We start from the raw sequence: 18,834 nt of genomic DNA, 5'->3' as shown, positions 1-18,834 counted from the left end.
GAGATTTCCAACATTTACTTTTGATACTTAAGCTCACTTAATATCAGAAGCCTTTTACTTCTACTTGAGTAAATTTCTAACGGGCAATGTTTGAGTTACTTTCTGTAAAGATGTCTCTACTTTTACTCAAATATGGCAGTTGGGTATAAATGAAAGGGTCAGATATGAAGAGTTTCAGAATATAAAATTTTCAGTCAGAGTTAAAAGTAGTGTGTGCTTATTGAGGTGGGTGGAGAGGCAGGTTGTGCCAGCCAGAGTGTGGAGAGGCAGTGCGGCTGTTTGCCCCATGTAGGAGCAAAGTTTGGTGCTCCAGGGGTGGATCGTGCCCGCTGACTATTCCTTGAGGAACGGGTACGATCCACGTGGCATCCTCCCTATGGATCTAAGATCAACTGCAAGAGCATGAAGGAAGATGGGAGGACAACCGATTATCGAGTGGTCCGGCTGATTCCGCTCAAGGTGGCTAAGATGGTGGTCGGGAGGCGAGGACTGCGGCTGAAGTGTCTCTGCCAGCTGAGTGAGCTATGGATGAGCTGGGGAGTCAAAGAGGGAGTTGTGCTGGGCTCGTCTAAGTTGGGAAGAAACAATGACCGGCTGTGGTGTTAATTTTAGTCTTCTTTTAAGTCTTTTATTTATCTCATGGATTTCCACTGTTTTTATGGATTATTTATTTTCTGAACTTTTTGGAGCACTGTACGTTTGGACACTATTATTTTGATTTATTTTAATTAAAGCACTGAGCACCTTTTCACCATTCCCTTATTTTGTGTGTGTTTTGTCCTCATCTGCCAAGCTCATCCAGTTACATTATCGACTGTGTCAGGTTCAAGAGGCTACCGGAGGAATCCAGTAGCGTGGAGCTGACCCACACCGTCACACTTTCCAGTTTTAATTTTGTCTGTTGGTCTATAATGGACCTGCATCTAAGTATCAAAATAATAGCTTTTCGTGGTTAGTCTGCTAAAGAAATAATTTCAAGTTCTAATGCCAATTTTACCATTGGGATTGATGGGTATTTAGCCTTTTTTCCCCAGAGATCCTAGTTAACTAAAGGAATACACAGACCTATAGACTGCTGCATTTGTTGCATGTCAGTAGAGGTAAAATTGTTAAACAATGTTATTTGAGAAATGAAAAATATGATTGATTGCGTAATTTAATTAATTAGCTAACTTTCAGTAGTTTGACAGCATTCATTAACTCAGCCTTTACTTTATATAGCATTTTTCATAGTAGCAAACAAAAATATTAAAAAAAACCCACAATCATATTAAAGTTTAAAGAAAATGCTAAATCTTTACCTGAGTATTATGAATATACATGTACCCGGAATCCAATTTGCAAAAGTAATAATAATAAAGTCTTAGTAAACTGTCAGTTTAAAAAAAAAACAAACTTCAGCTTAATTTAAGTTGATAGATCTGTCTGTCTGAATTAAAATGGAATTGAGTGGAATATTTTCTGTCAGTACAAAGCCAGTCTCCATATGGTAAGTACTAAAGTCCAGAATGTGTTGTTTACTATAAAATAGTTAAAATAGTATGTTTTGCCTCCACAAATATGTCACTTATGCAGTACAACTGCAAAGTATTTCTTGATTTTAAAAACAAAATAAAACAAAAATGTTAAAACTATATTTATTTATTTATTTATATATATATTTATATATATATATATATATATATATATATATATATATATATATATATATATATATATATATATATATATATATATATATATATATAATACATACTTTTCCTAGGGGGGGAACGTTTAAGGTTTAATGTTTATAGAGTCCTTATTATCACATGTACAGAGTACCATAAATTCTTATTTTCATGTCTAATCAATGCGCAACACTTTGCCACTCTCTGGTACAATGATCAATGAGCACAAGTACTTTATCTTGAAACCACACTGTTAAAAATAGTAAGTTCTTTAATGGCATTTTGTAGTTCTTTGCTGAGTTGTTTGGTTACTCGTTGAACTGTTGCTTGATTGTGAAGGATTCTTTGCATATGATGCTGGTTCTTTGTGTTTTGTAAAATATTTTAATGGATAGTAGGCAAACTAGCAGGACACTTAACAAATCTGGAACACCTGGACTTTGCTTGTCCTGGTGTATGCAGCGAGAGTCCTTTAAATCGTGAGCCTAGGTATTTCACAGATTTGTTACCGTGGCTATTCTACTATATGGAACCTGAAAGGGTCGGTCTTGAACCTTCATATAGATGGCTCTTTTGGGAACCAAAAATGGTCCCCAATGGCATTGCACTGAAGAACCATTCTGGCGTGCCCATTTTTAAGAGTGTACTGTCTTACTTGAAAAATCTCTGAACACATTTGCTAAAACCTAGCCTCAACAAATTTATTGCCAAATGCAGTAATGTACTCTATTATTTCTACCCGTTCAAATAATATCGTAAATGTACATGTGCATTATTATATTTATATTGAAACAATCAGTATTTTGTACAGTTGGTGAACAGAAAAGTTAAGTGACTTGATTATGGTCAAAGAGTGACTCATTGACTGGAAATGAACCAGCGGCTGTTGGTTATTTAATGCCTACATCTTGCAAATTGCGTTGAGTATACATCTAAAATATTCAAAGAAGATGAGTTTTATTTATTTATTTAATAATTCATAGACAATGATTGTTGTGGAAGGATGGTTTTTCGGTTATGATGCTGGGATTTCTATGAATGTTGTTTTCCTGCCAGCTACTTTTGAAATGTTCTTACAGTGTAGTTATTGGTTTGAAACTAATGTTTTAAGGTTCAATGTAGAATTTCTAAATTATGGTTACATTTCTCTCACAGATTGCAATGTGGAATTATTAATTTGTTGTTTTTGTACAGGCAAATTTAATTCATGCCGATATTGAAAGTGCTATCAATGACTACAAAAGTGGAAAACAGAAAAAGAGACCTGACACCTTAAGGTATTTATTTAAGCAACTCTTTTCCAAACAGCATTATGGCTTTGTTTTCTCCCAGTTTTCTTTCAGTCAGTCATGGGTCAGACAAATTTGTGGCACAACCATTGTCATTATTATTATAATCATTTTTTATTCTATATCCATTGTGATTTATAAAATATGTTTGCTCATAAATGGATGTGCACAATGCACATAAAATATAATTTGAAATACACTCTTGTGTTTGCATAAATGCCGCTTTTGAAGAGTTCTTGTAACAGACATTTATAAAAATGTGTTGGAAATAATTGTTGCAGTGGGACAGAGATTATTCTAAATTGTGTTGCTCATAAAAGTAAAGATGAGAATAGGCTATTTAGATTTTTTCAGATTCACATACATATCATTGCCAAAATATTGTTTAGTCACAATTTAAACTCTCCAAGATATCTTGTTACCTGTGCTTTTTGACGTTTGTGTAAAATATAGTAGTAACCAGCTTTGATGTTTAACACATGAGCGTGTTGAAGAGACCACTTTAAAGTAACCAATACTGTAAACATAATCTAAAGTGTTTTTCATTTGCTGGACAGAAAATATGTTTTTGGAATTTTAAGATAACTAAGATTTGTTTTGTTGAAATCATCTGCAGTGAAAGTGAGGTGTACATATTCTTCTAAACAACCATTTAATAAACACCTAGTGTGATTATTAGCTGTTAAACAGTCTTACCCAAATTCAGGTACGTTAAACACGATAATTAAAAAGAAAACTTAAAAATGCCCTTTTCTTTACAACAGTTTAAAATGTATATGTATGACTACAAACCAAGGCAGAAATGTTAAACAGAAATATTTAGCAAATTAAATTAAGAACTACCATATTAAGAAACAATAATGGAGAAAGTGGTTTAAGTCTATAAAATAATACAGAGCTTGGATTTAGATAAGAGGGGACATGTCCTACTGACCTGTAAAAATGTATTAACATATTTGCATAAGCAGAACATATCACATAACCTATAAGTGTTGCTGCATTAAGTAAGGTGATAATCTATCAAAGGCATGGAAGGTAGTATAGGAACAGGAAGAGATCTAGCTTGGTTAATTAATTATCAGTTTTGCCTTCAACAATACCAGTAATTAATTAAATAATTAGGTAAGGTTTCTACTTTGTTACCTTTTTCTGGAAGTGGCAGTCTCCGGCTATTAGACTTACATCAAGGTAACTGAAGCACACTCATATTAAGAAGCAGAATGATACATTTTATTGATAAACACAAGGATTATAGAAATATAACGGTGTGTAGAAATATAACGGTGTGTTGAAATATAAGTCAGGACACAGACAGACTGGGTTTTTATTAGCACAGATAAACAGTTTTACGATACCAGATTTTTAAAGGTGATGTCCAATGTTGTGTGGAGTTGTTGATGATGTTGCTTCTCCGGGTTCAAGTGGAAAAATTCTTTGTGCATTGTAGTGCACTCTTTCTCTCTGACACGCAATCCTTTGTCTGAGGAGTTCTCTGCTCTACTCAGGCTGTTTTCTGTGTCATCTGCAGCTTAAAAGGGAAAAGCATTACTTTCTGTTTCAAGAGTTTAAATGCTGAAGTTCCCTACTTGAAGTATTGGCTGCTTCCCAGCCTTTCATACTGGGCTCATTGCTTGGCTTGGCTGACTGAATCTCAGTTTTCAAGTCCACACAGAGAAGAGATTGTACATTTTTTAGCTCTCCAAATAGGTAGCTCATCAGCAATCTGGTTCCAGAGAGAGGTTGTTTCAGAGATTTTCAGTAATTTTGGGGAGTGTTTACAAAATGCCTCTGGGAGTATACCCCAGAGTTCCCTTGAGAGAGTGCCCAGAGAGTTCAGCTAGTTTTTCAAGGAATGTATAACTTCTCGTGATTGGATTAAAGTCACTTCCAGTTACAAAATCAGTGCCTTTCTATAGGCACGTTTTTTGTGTACCGTATTTTCCGGATTATAAAGCGCACCGGATTATAAAGCACAATATCAATGAATGGGTCTACTTTCATACATAAGGTGCATCGGATTATAAAGCGCATTCAGCGAAACAAAACAGATTAGTCAAACTTTATTCAACTCATTCACAATAACTCTCAACATTGTTCAGTTGTAACATAAAATACAAAACAATACACTCACTTTTTCAGTTCATTCATCTTCCACAAATCCATCAAATTCTTCATCCTCAGTGTTTGAGGTAAATAGTTGGGCGATTTCAGCATCAAGCATGCTCGGATCTCTCGTCATTATCCGAGTAAGTCTCATTGCTGTTACTTAGCTGTTTAGTGATGATTCCGCCCTTCGTGAAAGCTTGGACGATACTTGAGACTGATACCTTAGCCCAGGCATCCACGATCCATTGGCCCGGCGTTGCCTTCCTGTCTTGGTGTGTGTTCGCCTTCTGTCATCCAATGCTCCCACGCAGCTTGCAATTTAACTTTGAACGACCTGTTGACACTGATATCTAACGGTTGGAGTTCTTTGGTTAATCCACCTGGAATGATGGCAAGATACGAATTAGTTTGCTTCACTTGGATTTTGACAATATCGGTGAGATGGGTGCGCATGGAGTCGCAGATCAATAGAGACGGAGATTTGTGGAAAAAGCCATCCGGTCTCCTGACGTAAACTTCTCTCAGCCACTCACTCATCTTCTTCTCGTCCATCCAGCCCTTTGGGTTAGCTTTGATGATGACGCCGGCCGGAAACTTTTCTTTTGGCAAAGTCTTCCTCTTGAAAATGACCATGGGTGGTAGTTTCTGGCTGTTAGCCTGGCAACCGAGAACTACAGTGAAGGATGACTTCTCATTCCCTGTGGTACATATAGATACCGTACTGGTTCCTGTTTTCTCGACAGTACGGTTCACGGGGATGTCAAAGGTGAGAGGGACCTCGTCCATGTTGGTGATGTGTTCTGGCTGGATCTTCTTGGATCTTCTTTTCAGTGATCTTGTTCTTGCAGTAAGTGCGGAAAATGGCCAGCTTTTCTTCGTAATCCTTTGGCAGTTGCTATGAGATGGTAGTTCTTGTGCGGATGCAGAGATTACGTCTTTTCATAAAACGGAAGCACCAAGAAGGACCTCCTCGAAAGTCAGTGATCTTCATGTCATGTGCTACCGCTGTTGCCTTGAGTCAAATAGAGACTGTAGAGACGCTTTTACCTGCTGTTCTCTGTTCAATAACCCACTGTTCAAGTTTGTCCTCTAACTGTGGCCATCTCGCTTTGTTCCCTCGGAAACTCTGTTTGGTCTTCTTTACTTGGCGCAGGTCATCTTCTTGCTTCCTCCACTTCCGCACCATTGATTCATTAATGTTGAATTCTCTCGCAGCTGCTCTATTCCCATGTTCTACTGCATGCCTGATAGCCTTTAGTTTGAAATCTGCCTCGTAAGCATGTCTCTTAACAGGTGCCATTTTGGGGTCCTAATAAACACACCGTAATACCGTATTACCATATGTTGAAGTACAGTACGTATTACTCCGCGAGGCCCCTGACTACGGTAGCCGTAATGCTCCAACAATCCATCAAGCGGTGCAGCTTCATAGCTTAACAAAGTCATTCTAAAACATTTTGACAGATTTTTGAGCACCGTGTACCACATAAAATCGGTTCGAGGTTAGTAAGCGCAACCAGAATTAATACATAAAGTGCACCGGATTATAAGGCGAACTGTCGATTTTTGATAAAATTAAAAGATTTTAAGTGCGCCTTATGGTCCGAAAAATACTGTACATTACAATTGTCACTTGTCGAATTATAGCCCTTTGTTCTATTTGGTACCATCTGGCCTGAAAAGGTCTGTAGAGATGCCTCTGAAAAGATGTCAGTTCATCTCAGATTGGCACCTTTGTTATCAGATGAATTACAGGCTGGTACTGGAATGAAAAGTTCAGCCACTTAGCCTGGAATGTAAGTGGGTGTTTGGTGCAACTGGATGTCTGCATTCCTGTTAAATCTGATGTCTTAACAGGCCTGGTGTGCCACAAAAGCCTAGAAGAATGGGCAGTGCCCACTTTGTCCTACAGTAGCAGGTGGAGTGGTTACTGAATTGAAAGATCTGGATTATATCATCATTAACATTAATTAAAGGAGTAACAACTGCAATTAGGAGAAAAAATAACAGCAGAAGAGTTTGAAGGTGTAATGAACTAAGGTAGTAAAAGAGCAGTGCACTGTATTTTTATAATATTTCAGTTAAACTTTCACACACCATAGGCTTTGCTCTGCATTTACACAAATATTACTACTAGTGCTAATGTTTTGCAACATATTAACCTGTCAGCAGGTTCAATGTCCCTACTTTGTCTTAATGATTTTTCTTTAATTATTAGAGTATATTGTCTTACACTACACAAGCATTTCTATCTGCAGTGTCTGATTAGACTGAAATACTTAATCTAATTTGTTAAGGTATGCTCTTTTTAAGTTGTGGCTTAGATATGTAGGCCTTTCCATGCCTTTGCTTGACTTTGCCTTACTTAATGCTACTGTGCTTGACTCTTTTCTTGACCCTTTCTATCAATGGAAGTTATTCATGGTGCTGAAGCTCCTGACTATTTCCAACATTGGCTTTTTGAAAATTCTAATTGTTTTGCATACTCTCACTAGTTTTTGTCCACAGCTACTCCTACTTACCTCAGAGCAGCATAGCCGTCATACTTTCTTTCTACCTCCTGTATAGATAAAAAATATATTTAAAAATGTTGCAACATATATTAGTGGTAGCCTAAGCCAATTTTAAGAGCAAGCATTTTTGGTTAGATTTTAGTGGAGCTGAATACCTATGCAAACACCACCAATCCTGCTTCTTCCTTGGCGTGTAAGACAACCAGATGTGCACATGGAGACTATGCAAACAGTAGTTAGTAGTTTAAGTAAAACACCCCGTAGTGTATCTTCAAATGTCAGATTATTCAGCCTAATCACCTTTGACTGCTGCTCGCCTTGTCACTCACAAGTATTATCTGCTGAGAATACCATTCACTACTTCATGCTATCATGGATAGCTATTCGTATCAAACACCTTGAGGATTTACTAAATCCTAGTAACTGTTACATAAAACCATTTTCTGAACCAATGAATCCTTTGCTTTTGGCTTTGGAATAAATTCTTATTTTTGAAATAAGGTTTAATGCAAATTGAAGAAATGTTTTCCATGCAAGTTTTGTGTTGTTCTAACGTATAAACACACTTCCAGTTTACTTATTTTACTGGTTTTAAACTCCGACCTATTGGGCCATGCCAATAAAATTAGCTTTTTTTTATAAATAATTTTTTTTTTAACTTTTTTACTCATTTGAACACTTGTAAGTAATCATTGTATTTGCTTGTTGGTCATAAAGCATGTGACTTATGGATTACACCATTTGGACATCTTGTTCTATCAGACCATATGTAGATATGATTGTGTGCAGCTGTCATTATTTTAGTTATGGAATAGGATAGACCTGTAACAGTAGACAGTTAATACGCTATTAAAATTGCAGTGATATACCCTTGTTCCAAAATCCGAACAGTCTGCCTATATGTAATAAAATGTTATATTTGTAGGGATAAAAAGTATACACACTACAACACCAAACAATTAATAGGCATTACTGACACTACATGGATTGACCAGGTACTTCAGAGGCAATTTTGCAATATTGCTTTACAAATGTGGTCATTATATTCTGAGATGAAAGAAATTTACATGTACACTTAAAACACAGTCGCCCTGATTCTTTTCTTGTTGATGCCCTCTTCTTCCTTGTCACCAGCCTCATAACGAATATTCTTTTGAGTGTATGTGAAAACACTTGCCCTGGTTGTCTTATACTTTACAAAGGATATTTTAATGTTGAAATATTAGTATAAGTCTGTCTACCTACCTAATTAAATGTAGTGTCAAAACTTTTTTTGGCTACTTCGTTAAAAAACATATTTATTAATTGTAACACTTTGCATGTTTTTTGCTCCTATTTCATGACAGAAACATCTTAGGTGAAAATATATTTATAGACTTGTTGGGAATAGATTCTTTATTTTCAGTTTCAAATAGATATTTTATCATTTATACTTGTTCATATTCAATGCATTTAAGAATATAAATATTTGTTTTTTTCCTAGGATGATTTTGAAAACTGACTCTGCTATCCCTCCACCCCCTTCATCTCCAGCACCAGTTCCACCTGCTACAATCACCCAAGTAGATGTAAAGAGTCGAGTGGCAGCTTGGTCAGCATGGGCCTCTTCTGATCACTATGAAGGTAAGTTTAATTAGGATTTTTCATATACATGGGGTGGAAAAGGGAATTTACGTTATTTTAATAAATAAAAGTACCGTATAACTTTTATTACCTAAGGTCTTATTTTTTTAATTAGCATATATATGCTAAGATGGAATTGTTATCATACAAAATACTTTTTACTAGTTATGTCCATCCTGTATTTGTTAAGATTCCATTTTGTTTTTAATTTTTAACATTTTTTAAAGTCAGTTATAGTTTTCTTCATTACATTTTGAGTTTTGGAACATGAGAATTCCATTTATGCTATCAGTATTTTTCGGGATGCAATTTTTGCCTTGTCAAAAGGTGCAAGCATTTTCTGTAGTGTTGCTATGCATGGACTGTCAGAAGTGCATGGCGTGTGATGTCACTGCTGCGATGGGATAAAAGGTCAGCGCTGTGCACTTCCCAGTTATCCGAGTTTACATATAGACCTTGTGGTTAAAATAGTGGCGCCACAAATGGCAACCTCTGTTCAGCAATCTCTAGAATTTTAAGTGTACTGGAGTGCTCATTAAACTCGGACAGTGAGGACTTTAAATGGCACTCCCAAGTCTACATCTTCTGAATCTTAGCTGTTTGGGTAGTAAAATGCATGAACTGCTACTTCTCAACAGTTATAACAAGGACTTCTCACTTTCTTCTCTCTTCATTCTTCTCAATGAATCCATCCTGGATGCTGTATTTCATCATCTGGGTTTTGTACTTCATGGAGTGAACCATGAAAAGAAGGGGAGACAGTTTTTTTTTTTTTTAATTTATTATATATCCATGAAGGTTAATGCACTAATGTCACAGTGTTAAGTAAAATGTGCTGCCCAGATTTAGAAACACTTTTTTTTTTTAATTGCAAGCTTTTTTATTTACCACTGGAGTTTTCCCAGTATATTGTGATTGGTGTTTATATGTGTGAGTGAAGTGCTATAGCATCTAGCTGATCAGATAACATGCACTCCTTTCTGATTATTCTTTGTGATTATAACAGGGCAAATTTTAGCCACACACCCCCTCAGTTGAGTGACCTACTAAAGAGATACATACTGGACCAATGTTATACAGTGTTCAAGCATGCCTATTTGACTGTCCCCTTTGCAGCCTTGGGACTGTCTGATCACTGTTTGATTAACGTCTCCTAGGCCTGTGATTAACATTGTAAGAAGGGGGGATGATGAGTCAGTTGAAGCTGACACACTATCAAATCGTATATATCACCTTCTGGGAAGATTAGGCAGGCAGGAAACACACTGACAAAAAGAATTAGACTCTGAAAAGCTAGAAAAAAAAATGTTTTCAGCCAGTGATCTTGGATCGGTGTGAGGAGGTCTTCAGGATATCGCCAACTACAAGAAACCTTACTCCCATATTACAAAGAACCTTCAGTGGACCTGAACATGTTTCATTGCAGGTTTGATAAGTTCAGGGTCACAATCCTCACTGGTTTCAGGCCCTGCCAGTATACAAACAAATTCAACCTTCAACCCCATATCTTCTACACTTTAACCTGCACTAAACATCTGTGAAGAGATATGTTCTTTAAATGACAACACTCTAAGAAACCAACATGTCCGGACAGTGTCTCACACCCTCCAGCTTGAAAATCTTTGACAATCAATTGGCCCATCTACCCTTTAATGCTGTGTAAAGTTCCATTATGCGTCAGACAAACTGCAATCATACCAGTCCAAAATAAATCCACATAAGAGGACTGAAAGACTATAGACCTCTTGGTTTGATATCACTGATCATGAAAACCTTTGAGTGGCTGGTATTAGCTTACCTTGAGAACATCACAGGTCCCTAGTTAGACCCCTTTAGTTTGCCTACAAAGCAAATCAGTCAATGGATGATGTAGTTAGTATGGGTCTGCATTACATCCTACAACACCTTGGATTCTTTTTGTGGTCTTCAATTCAGAATTTAATACAGTTATCACAGAACTGTTCCACTTTAAACTCACCCAGCTTTGTGTCCCTTACTCCAGTTATCAGTGGATTACTAATTTCTGACTGACAGGAAACAGGTTAAACTACGGAAACTCTTGCTCCTGCACAATCAACACTGGTGCCTTTAAGGATGTGTGCTCTCGCCACTGATCTTCTCCCTATATACTAACAACTGCACCTCTAGTAGTTCTTCAAAGTTCTCAAATATGTAAATAACACAGCCAGACAGGAGGTTGAGCAGCTGGTCACTTTGTGTGGTGAGAACAATCTGGAGCTAAAAATGCTCAGAACTGTAGAGATGATAATAGATTTTAGGAGGGCTCCCCTAATATTATTTCTTCTCACTATACTTAAAAATAACGCGTGAGTTGTGCAACTTTTTACGTTTCTGGGATCCATACTCTCACGGAACCTAAAATGGAAGACCAATATAGATTCCATTGTAAAAATGGCACAGCAGCGGATTTACATCCTGCAACATTTGAGGGAGTTCAATCAACTACAAGAGCTGCAGATTTAGTTCTACACAGTAGTTATCGAGTCTGTTCTTAGCTCATCCATCAGCATCTAAATACGACAAGAACAGACTACAGTGAGTAGTCAGGACTTCTGAAAAGATCAATTGTATTAGTCTTCCCACCTTACAAGATATCCTCTATTTCAGAGTTATGAAACAGGCAGGGAAATCATCACTGACCTCTCACATCCAGGCCCCAACCTTTTTGAACTTTTCCAATTTGCCAGGTGTTATAGATTAAACTATACTTGAACGATCATATGTAAAAATAGTTTAATTCCACAGACCATCAAGTTTAAAAATGGTTAATTCAGCTGTTCCTGCCCAAGCTGGGCACCACCCCCCACCAATGTATCTTGTAGTATTGTTACATATATGTAACACTAAACTCAGTATTCATTTAGTATTTCTTAAAACCGCCTTGCACTATGTGGGCATATGCTTACAGTACTTATTTTATATTTTCTTCAGTTTTGTACATATCAATTGTGTGTACTGTATGTTATGTAACATGGAGATTCAAAAATGAAAACTTTATTCACATTCCTTGTGTTCATGCTTACTTTACTAATAAATGTGATTGTGATTCTGATTTAGCAAGTGTGTTTGTCTGTTTGACTTTTAAAATACTGATCTCTGCCAATGACTTTCTTTCTGTTAATATTAGTTTCAGGTTAGGTAAAATAAGGGATTTAATTCTCAGCAATAAACTAATGCTAGCTTCTGACTGTTTCTAATTTTCACAGACATTTTCATTATTTACCTCCTACATCTCAGTCGCAGAATAGCATTAAAATGAAGTTACCTTTTACAAAATTTTTGTCACTAAAATATGTTGCAAGATGTGGTAGCAGGCAAATATGAAACAGTCTTGCAAACTGGTGAGCAATACCATAAATTTATAACTTAATTTAATGAAAAGCATAATACCATTGCATGGATTACAAGTCACTTAAATACATAAGGTATCAAGAAAATGATGGTTGCTTTTGTTTCTGATGCTGAGATTTCATTTTTTTATTATGGAGCTGTATGTGTTGCTATTAAAAATATCTTTATCAAACCGTAGTTTGTATCTTTACTGTTAAATATCTTTTTTTTTAATCTGTAAAACTACAAAATGTGTTGTAGGACATTTTTAAAGGCTATGAAAGTACAGTAAATTGACAATAATTTTATCTTCAGTTGAATGAAAGATACTTCTATAAAACCTAAAGGTACTGTATGTTAGCATAAATCAGTCGTCACCCAGGACAGTTTTTTTTAAGATAACACATAATGGCCAATTTAAATAAATGAATAAAATATGCACTGGGTGGAATGGAATAAAATGCAAGAAAGTGGAAGACCTTTTCTCACCAAATTTCACTGAGTAAGCCCACAATGGAAACAATGTTCTGTATGTGTGCCAAGTCCCAAAAATGCCTTCTATGGACACTTCCCTAATAAAGTTGAAGTGCAGTCACTCAAATGTAGTTTCTTAGGACAAAGCCAAAGCAAAAAATAAATTTCTAAACCTGACCCATTTAGCTTTGAGCATAAGGGAATTATTTTCATTTCGTCTTTCCAGGTGATAAGCAAAAATATGCTTCTGAACATGATGAGACGCCTGAGGTTATGATAGCCAGGGTTGACCGAGATGTGGTAAGTGTTTGTGAACATTTTTTTCTTAACACAAATAAGTGTGCTTCCATTGATAACATGCTATATACTTGTTTGAATAGAGCATTTCATATTTTAATGGTCTTTTCAATATAGTTGTACTGCCTTTATCAGGTTAAGCTGTTCCAAGGTTTGCTTCATTCAATTTTCTAATGGATAACACTTTTTATGAAATATATCTTGCAGACTTTAAAAATGTGCTTAAAGTTATATTTCATATACTACAGAATTTTAGAGGCATTTATTCAGATGTGCAATTCTGTGTACTTTATCTAAGGTGGCTAATTAGATAGATAGATACTTTATTAATCCCAAGGGGAAATTCACATACTCCAGCAGCAGCATACTGATAAAAAACAGTATTAAATTAAAGAGTGATAAAAATGCAGGTAAAACAGACAATAACTTAGTTACCAGGTGTGCCGCATCTCTCTCTCTCTCTCTCTCTCTCCTACAAAATCCTGTGAGTCTTGTTCTTTCACATCAAGATATTGCAAAAGTAAGTCATACGGCATTTTTAATATTTACTTGCTGCACATAGATTGGTGAGACACATTGCATACTTTTTTGGCACAGTGGAGTTATTGTTGCCCTTTTCAACATTTAACACCAGTAAATGAAGTCCAAAGACTGAGAGATCACAATTCACAGCTGAAATAGTAATTTATTATGTTCAGTGATGAGAACATGGGTACTACTTTAACTTCAGGTACAGGATGGGTAAAGTAGATCATGTCGCGACTATAGAACAGTAGATCTTAAACAACACCTTGTATGGTTGTTTAAGGGTGTGTGAGAGTTTGCCTGCATTATTTATGAACCTGAAGAAAGCTTATGATTAAGTTCCTTGGACTATTTTCTGAAATGTTCCGCAAGAGTATGTTTATATCACATGTCATTTGTTTGTTGTATTTTGAGAGCCTTTGTTGTGTCTACATTCATGGCATAATTCTAATTCCTTTTCCACTGGTGTTCTAATCCACCAAACATGTTTTTTCATTGCTACAAAACATAATTTTCATGGAGACAATCTAAAAGAACCTCTGAGTTGATCTGCTAATGCTTAAAGCAGAGTGCAGTTAAAGTTCTTTTGGTTACCTTGCCTGACACCTCCATAACAGGTGTACTTTGCAGGGACTTTGAAATAAGATCTCTTCTTTAGGCCTGAGAACCCCTCATAATTCCCCAGGAGTAGCTAGAGATTGGCCCTTAGTAAAGTCTACAAATGCTTTGCTGCAATTCATCAGAAGTAATAGTTAATACATTGAATAAATGTAATGGATACTGCAATCACGCAAAATGTTTGTTTATTATTTAGACCATTGACAATTTTGTGAGATATTTTAACAGAATACATTTATAAAGCAGTTAACTGTGGTCAATTTATAGTATAGCATGCTTTATTTAGGTCAATCAGTCTATACATTTTCTAATATACTAGCTCAGTGTGGTAAAAAGTCTTTGCATATCATAGCCAGGATAAATGAAAGGCAGTTACCTACCAGGAACCAGACACTCTATCACAGGGAGCAATTATACACTTCATCACTACATCATTTGAATATGAGAGGAAAATGTGCAGACTTTATAGAGACAGTGCCATGGTGCCATCCCTTTATTAAGGGATATACACTGTTAGTTGTGGCAACAAATAAACATATAAAGTATTTCATCAGACAGCAGTGCTGACCCATGTAAACTGAACTGATTATTTAGAGCTAGCAATCCCAGATGTATGTCTTCACAACGAACTAATCAAGTAGCATTTCAGAGTGACTATGAAAATGTCACTCAAATGTGTCCTAAATTCTCAAATAATTGCCTCACTTTTTATTATTGTTTATTGCCCGTTAAGGGATGACCTTCATTAACAGTTTCTCTTCTTTTGTGCATCAGACAGTGAGTATAAGTCAATTATATTAATTAGTTGTAATTTGGGATTTATACTATACTAGCAAAATACCCGCGCTTCGCAGCGGAGAAGTAGTGTGTTAAAGAGGTTATGTAAACATATATATACATATACATATGTATACATATTTACATATACACATATCTACATATACATATATATATATATATATATATATATATATATATATATATATATATACACACACATATCAACATATATATACACATACATATACACACATACATACACACACACATACAGTGGTGTGAAAAACTATTTGCCCCCTTCCTGATTTCTTATTCTTTTGCATGTTTGTCACACAAAATGTTTCTGATCATCAAACACATTTAACCATTAGTCAAATATAACACAAGTAAACACAAAATGCAGTTTGTAAATGGTGGTTTTTATTATTTAGGGAGAAAAAAAAATCCAAACCTACATGGCCCTGTGTGAAAAAGTAATTGCCCCCTGAACCTAATAACTGGTTGGGCCACCCTTAGCAGCAATAACTGCAATCAAGCGTTTGCGATAACTTGCAATGAGTCTTTTACAGCGCTCTGGAGGAATTTTGGCCCACTCATCTTTGCAAAATTGTTGTAATTTAGCTTTATTTGAGGGTTTTCTAGCATGAACCGCCTTTTTAAGGTCATGCCATAGCATCTCAATTGGATTCAGGTCAGGACTTTGACTAGGCCACTCCAAAGTCTTCATTTTGTTTTTCTTCAGCCATTCAGAGGTGGATTTGCTGGTGTATTTTGGGTCATTGTCCTGTTGCAGCACCCAAGATCGCTTCAGCTTGAGTTGATGAACAGATGGCCGGACATTCTCCTTCAGGATTTTTTGGTAGACAGTAGAATTCATGGTTCCATCTATCACAGCAAGCCTTCCAGGTCCTGAAGCAGCAAAACAACCCCAGACCATCACACTACCACCACCATATTTTACTGTTGGTATGATGTTCTTTTTCTGAAATGCTGTGTTCCTTTTACGCCAGATGTAACGGGACATTTGCCTTCCAAAAAGTTCAACTTTTGCCTCATCAGTCCACAAGGTATTTTTCCAAAAGTCTTGGCAATCATTGAGATGTTTCTTAGCAAAATTGAGACGAGCCCTAATGTTCTTTTTGCTTAACAGTGGTTTGCGTCTTGGAAATCTGCCATGCAGGCCGTTTTTGCCCAGTCTCTTTCTTATGGTGGAGTCGTGAACACTGACCTTAATTGAGGCAAGTGAGGCCTGCAGTTCTTTAGACGTTGTCCTGGGGTCTTTTGTGACCTCTCGGATGAGTCGTCTCTGCGCTCTTGGGGTAATTTTGGTCGGCCGGCCACTCCTGGGAAGGTTCACCACTGTTCCATGTTTTTGCCATTTGTGGATAATGGCTCTCACTGTGGTTCGCTGGAGTCCCAAAGCTTTAGAAATGGCTTTATAACCTTTACCAGACTGATAGATCTCAATTACTTCTGTTCTCATTTGTTCCTGAATTTCTTTGGATCTTGGCATGATGTCTAGCGTTTGAGGTGCTTTTGGTCTACTTCTCTGTGTCAGGCAGCTCCTATTTAAGTGATTTCTTGATTGAAACAGGTGTGGCAGTAATCAGGCCTGGGGGTGGCTACGGAAATTGAACTCAGGTGTGATACACCACAGTTAGGTTATTTTTTAACAAGGGGGCAATTACTTTTTCACATAGGGCCATGTAGGTTTGGATTTCTTTTTCTCCCTAAATAATAAAAACCACCATTTACAAACTGCATTTTGTGTTTACTTGTGTTATATTTGACTAATGGTTAAATGTGTTTGATGATCAGAAACATTTTGTGTGACAAACATGCAAAAGAATAAGAAATCAGGAAGGGGGCAAATAGTTTTTCACACCACTGTATACATATATACATATACACATACATACATAGTGCGTTGTAACATGGGCTGTGATTGTTACATGGGAGGGAGACGACAAATCACAGCTTCCCGCTTTCTAATCGGGCCTGTGATTGGTGCTTTGACGGATGCCCAGATCCCACAGTATCTCCCCTTAGGAGAGGCGTTAGGCAAGTGTAATTGAATAGCGGTGCTGCAAGTTTAGCTTTACACCTGTTTTTAAGGCTTATTAACTGAAAGGGGCTTTCACGAAAAAAGTTAGGGCTTTGCTACAGGATACACCCTCCACAAGTTAAGGAAGTAAAAATAAAGGTATATATTTCTGTTTTATTTAAACCTTTTAAATTTGTATGCGGGCAGTATGGTGGCGCAGTGAAAGGTGCCAGTTAGGAGACCCAGGTTCGCTTCCCTGCGTGGAGTTTGAATGTTCTCCCCGTGTCTGTCTGGGTTTCCTCCGGGTACTCCGGTTTCCTCCCACAGTCCAAAGACATGCAGGTTAGGTGCATTGGCGATTCTAAATTGTCTGTGGTGTGTGGGTGTGTGTGGGTGTGTGCGCCTTGCGGTGGGCTGGCACCTTGCCCGGGGTTTGTTTCCTGCCTTGTGCCCTGTGCTGGCAGGGATTGGCTCCTGTATTTAGGATATAGCGGGTTGGATAATGGATGGATGGACATTTGTATGCATAGCCCCATTTGCCCGTTTTCTTTTTTTTTCTTCAGTAATATTTCAGCAAACCCGGAGCTTGTCAGTTCAACTCCTGGTACTGACACCACTGTGTGACCCTGAGGAAGTCACTTCACCTGCCTGTGCTGCAAAAAACAAAAGTAATGTAACAAATTGTACCTCAGATGTTGCAAGTTGCTGGAATAAAGGCATAAGTCAAATAGATAAATATGTATTATACACATAGGAACTATTCATTTATTTTCAGTTAAGTCATCTGCAGCAAACCTTTATAAATGAGGGTTTATCCTTTTTAGATAGTGCAAACTGTTTCTTCTTCATTGAGGTTTTCTCTTGGAGAGCTTTTTTCATTTCATTGAAAATTAAAGCAGCAGCTGCCAAAATATGTTGCTTTCTTATTAATATTTCAACATTGTGTAAAATAACTTTATAAAGTAACATAAAAGGTTTAAATACTGGTTATCCTTTTACACTAAAATATTACTAAAGAGATACAAAAAAAGTAAAATGCATATGTTGTTTTTCTTTAAGGAAATTAAATATTACTGAAGAAAAAAAAAAAAAAAACTAAAACAGCCAAATGGGGCTATGCATACGACCTTAAAAGGTTTAAATAAAACAGAAAAATATACCTTTATTTTTACTTCCTTAACTTGTGGAGGGTGTATCCTGTAGCAAAGCCCTAACTTTTTTCGTGAAAGCCAGTTTCAGTCAATAAGTCTTAAAAAGAGGTGTAAAGATATTGACAATAAGCTACGCAAACCCACCAAGACATGCAATTGTTTAAATCAAGGCGCGAGTCGAAAAAACACCATCCCATACTATTAGTTAACGATTAATACATTTCTATATGTACTGTAAGCATACAATACAACTGATAATATGTTGCGCTTATTTATCTGGTGTACCGACATTTTTGCGCGTTTAACGGCTGAAATCTAACGTGGTTTGTGCCTTCAGAATGAAAACAGTTTGCATTTACCTTTTTAATAAAAGGCGAGCTTTTAAGCCTGAGA

General features: G+C 36.6%; 1 protein-coding gene and 1 long non-coding RNA gene across 2 annotated transcripts in view; one reads left to right on the top strand and one right to left on the bottom strand.

The window, feature by feature from the left end:
• vps45 (vacuolar protein sorting 45 homolog) overlaps positions 1 to 18,834 on the bottom strand; it is a 218,032-nt gene that overhangs the window by 71,591 nt on the left and 127,607 nt on the right. The window lies entirely within an intron of this gene.
• Positions 2,861 to 13,327, top strand: LOC127526823 (uncharacterized). Its single transcript, XR_007934260.1, has 3 exons — positions 2,861 to 2,947; positions 9,062 to 9,201; positions 13,253 to 13,327. It is a non-coding gene; the product is annotated as an uncharacterized LOC127526823 (long non-coding RNA).

Source organism: Erpetoichthys calabaricus, chromosome 2 (genome assembly GCF_900747795.2).
Source record: "Erpetoichthys calabaricus chromosome 2, fErpCal1.3, whole genome shotgun sequence".
NCBI lineage: Eukaryota > Metazoa > Chordata > Cladistia > Polypteriformes > Polypteridae > Erpetoichthys > Erpetoichthys calabaricus.
The sequence above is the reverse complement of the archived record's forward strand: the minus strand, read 5'-3'. Positions and strand labels throughout refer to the sequence as shown.